This window comes from Myotis davidii, unplaced genomic scaffold (genome assembly GCF_000327345.1).
Source record: "Myotis davidii unplaced genomic scaffold, ASM32734v1 scaffold946, whole genome shotgun sequence".
NCBI classification, from domain to species: domain Eukaryota; kingdom Metazoa; phylum Chordata; class Mammalia; order Chiroptera; family Vespertilionidae; genus Myotis; species Myotis davidii.
Genome location: NW_006297395.1, coordinates 918,245 through 922,221, shown reverse-complemented (window position 1 = coordinate 922,221; position 3,977 = coordinate 918,245).

The following is a 3,977-nucleotide window of genomic DNA, read 5'->3' as shown; positions in this document are numbered from 1 at the left end:
GGAGGCACCTTATGGATGTTTCTCTCTCATCGATGTTTCTAACTCTCTCTCTCTCTCCCTTCCTCTCTGTAAAAAAATCAATAAAACATATTTTTTAAAAAAACAAAACATTTGCCAATTTGCATTCACAAGACCTGGTGCACTGGCTGCATGAAGGCAAACCTTGTATGTTAAGTGAAGGCGGCCCCACTGGATTGTCTGAATCTTTGCTCTGAGCCTGTCTGAGGCCTTCATCCCAGGAGGGGACCAAACACTTGCTTCTTAATGATTCTGAGAGCCAGCATTTAGTAAGCAGACTACTTTGGGTCAGGCATTGTCCTGGGCACTGGACATACTAGTACTTTACATTTCATCTTCACAACGAATCATAGAACAGGTGAGAAAACTGAGGCTCAGGCAGGGTAAATGAGTTGCTTAAGGTGTTCAAGTGGCAGAACCAGACTTTCAACTTAGATCTGTCTGACTGTAAAGGCCTTTGCTCTTTCCCCTACACCAGCCTGTTTCTCTCAATCATGGGAAAACAGTGTTTCTGGAAAGGGACCGGAGGCCACATAGCCCCCAGGCAATGAAGACAGGCATCTTCCTTCAGTAGCCTTGGCAGGATGTGGTCTGTGAGGCTGCTGTGGGTTCCCTGCAAGATGGTGTGGGGCTCCAGCTCACTATTCCAGTTCAGAATGGGGCCTGGGAAAGCAGTGGAGCAGAAGCAGGAAGCAGAAAAGAGCTCGGGCAAGGTGTGGTCTCCCAGGGCTGCCCAAAGCTGCCCTGACAATTCCTAGCTTTGGGCTGGTGCCCTGGCTACACAGGAATGTATTGACTTAGTGACCTTTTCCTGGGGAAGAGGAGCCGGCACCTGTGGAGGCAGCACCGCATAGAGAGACTCCTCTTTCCGCAGGGCACCAAAAGGACCCCTTGCTCACAGCCATCAGAGCCACTGCACACAACCCACCACTGGTTGGGTTTTCTTTCTCATCTTCCTGGGTGTGAGTCAGGTCTCTCAACTGTCAGAGGGCAATTACCCTGCATGAAGAAACAAGAGAGATTAATTGTGGTTGGACTGGCCTGTGCAGGTCCGCTGTGGACTCAGGCCAGGGAATTCTCCGAGCAGTCTTTTCATTCACCCATCCATCTATCCACCCATCCATCCATTTATCTATCATCTGCTATGTCCAGGCACTGTGCTTAACCCCAGGGAGAAAAAAAAAAGGAATAACAATAGCCCCAATCCTGAGATTTGAGGTTCCGTTACAGAAGACTAGACCAGTGTCCCCAGTCCTCTGCAGCTGGTGAATATAAATGGGGACCTGTTAGTTAAAATAACTGTCTCAGAACGTTAATTCCCTGCAGTGTCCCTCAAATATTTCTTGAAGTTCCAAGGAGTGTTTGACATTTAATCATGAACTAATCCATCAGTTTAACCAACCTTGACCCCTACCCTACAGCTTGCCCTGGTTGCCCCTTGTCGTGAGTTCTGTAGAAATATCCAGAAATGACAGTGCCCTTTCTGAAAAAGTCATGGCTACTTAAGTAGGGCTGCCCCAAGATCACAAGCCTTCTGTGCAACGTAGAGAAAGCTCTCCCTTGCTCTGCATGGACTTGCGGCCCACTCCCCGTCCTCTGTCCTGCTTCCCATGTGCAGAGTGATACTGAGTTCCATGCCCGGGAGGACAGAATGTGAAAAGGTGCTGCCTCCGCCCAGAGTCTACAATGCCTGTGACTCACAAGCATTTCAAGGAGCTTGGCAGAGAATGAATAAATGCCTCCTATGAACAGCCACAATATTCTCCCATCGCCCACCTTTCTCTGTCTTCTAATCCCACAACTCTCCCAAAGTTTTGCCTCTCCCCCAACTTCCAATTGTGCGAGTAGAATCCAAGAGGGTGCCCAGTCCACTGATTCTGACTCCCATTCTAAGCTCAGCGAAAACACTCTTGCATAAGTAACTGCCATGCAGTGGAAAAACAAAACAAAACAAAAAAACAACAACAAAACACCTATCATAGTGGCAAGTATAGAGGAGGGACATGGAAGCCAGACAAGTGTACCTTGGAGAAGGAACGACTGCATTAAGCCTTAAGCAGTGAGTAGGGGACATTAATGTATAAAGATGCCATTCTAGACAGAAGAAAACATGAGCAAAATTTCAGAAGTGTCAGCTTGGTGTTTCTGGAGTAGAAGATGCAAGTCAGGGGGGAGAGAAGGGGAACCAGAGAAGGCAGCAGGAACCAGATCAAGGATGGCTTTATAGACCACACTGAGGAGATTGTACTTTATTGCAAGGCAACAGGGAGCCACTAAAGGTGTTTGTCTAGCTGAGGAGTGAGACGATCAGCTGTGTGCTTTGGAAAGATTGTTCTGGTTACATAGAATAAATGAGAGGAGAGTGTTAGCTCCTCAAGCAAATGTTGGGGTAAGAGGTAATGAGGACCAGAATTGAGCAGTGGAAAGGAGGAGGAGGAGAAGGCAGAAGTGAGAGGGAACAGCTGCAGAGGAGGACTGAGGCAATTTCACGAGGAGAGGAGCAAGGATGGCTCCCAGTTTCTGACCTGTGACTTCATGCATTGAGGCCATTAACTAAGACAGAAAGTTCTTTCGAGGAGAAGAAAGATTGGAAGTTGGGAAGAGGACCAGTTCCTTTTTTAAAACTGTCCATGTCCATCTTTGAGGGTTGACAGGCAGACTCTGGAAATAGGGATTTGGAGCTCAGGAGCTGAGCTGAGGACATCGATTTGGAATGATCACAGGGGAGCCATGCTGTGGCTGGGTTGCTGCCAGAGAGCATCTGAAGGAGAGAAGAGTGCTGAAGCAGAGCTTATGTAAAGAGAAGACAAAGAAGCAACGCCAGTAAAGAGATTAGGAAAACCCAGCTACTGGAAATTCATCCTCTAACAATTCATCCAATACCAATTCATCCTCCCAAGGGAGGGAAAGAAAGTCAAGGAGAATGGAGGAGTCAACAGTGCCAGCTGGTGCAGAGAGGTTAAATGAGATAAGGACTTGCTGAAAGAATCCACTGGCTGTGACTAGCTGGAGTACACCATGCTGAAGTGTGGGTGACAAGGGCGGTCACTGAGAGGGATGAGACCACTCCTTCAAGACTGGAGGTGACCGAAAAGAAACAAGAAGGCATTAGTGTGAGGAGCCGGTAAGGGAGTGCCCATCTCTGGATGGGGTACATTTGAGCAGGTGGCTAGGGGAAAGGGAAGGAAGCACACAGAACAAGGGATTAGAGAGAATTATTGATAGATAATTCAGACCAGTCAGGGGAGAAGGGTACCTGAGGCGAACAAGGGATTAGAGAGAATTATTGATAGATAAGTAATTCAGACCAGTCAGGGGGAGAAGGGTACCTGAGGGGGGTGGAGAGGAGCTGTCTGGCCTTGGACCGGTGGGGAGATGTAGCTCCTGGGACTCAGAGAAGGGACAGCCCTGAGGGAGACTCTGGCTCTGGGCCCAGAAGCAGCGGGAATGGCTGGGCTAGCTGAGGCCCTCTTGCGGTGGGTCTAGTCATCTGCTTGAGTCAGACTGAGGGCTGCTGTGCTTCCTGCAATGTCACCCCCGCTGACTCTGGGTTCCTTGAAGACAAAAGTTATTGGAGCCACTGTACACAACCTGACCAAGAGCCTGACACAGAGAACATTGTTGTAGACGCATGGAGAGAGGGTCAGATGGATGGATATATGGAGTCTTCCAGGTGACTTCGGCCCAACTATTCCAGTCTGGTCCTCACTACTTCTGGGCATTTAAAAAGATTAAGTCCAATTGGCTCCAGAATTTCTTACTAGAAGGAGCTTAGTAGGAAAGTGTTTGTGCAAATCTTTGAGGGGTAGCAGGTATATTCTTAAAATATGGGCCTGAAGCTCAGGAGAGGTGTCTGAATTGAGGACATAGATTTGGGATCATCACAGGTGAACTTACGCTTGTGGATGGGTCACTGCCAGCAAGTGTCTCCAGACTTCTTACGTGAGAAAATTAGCTGC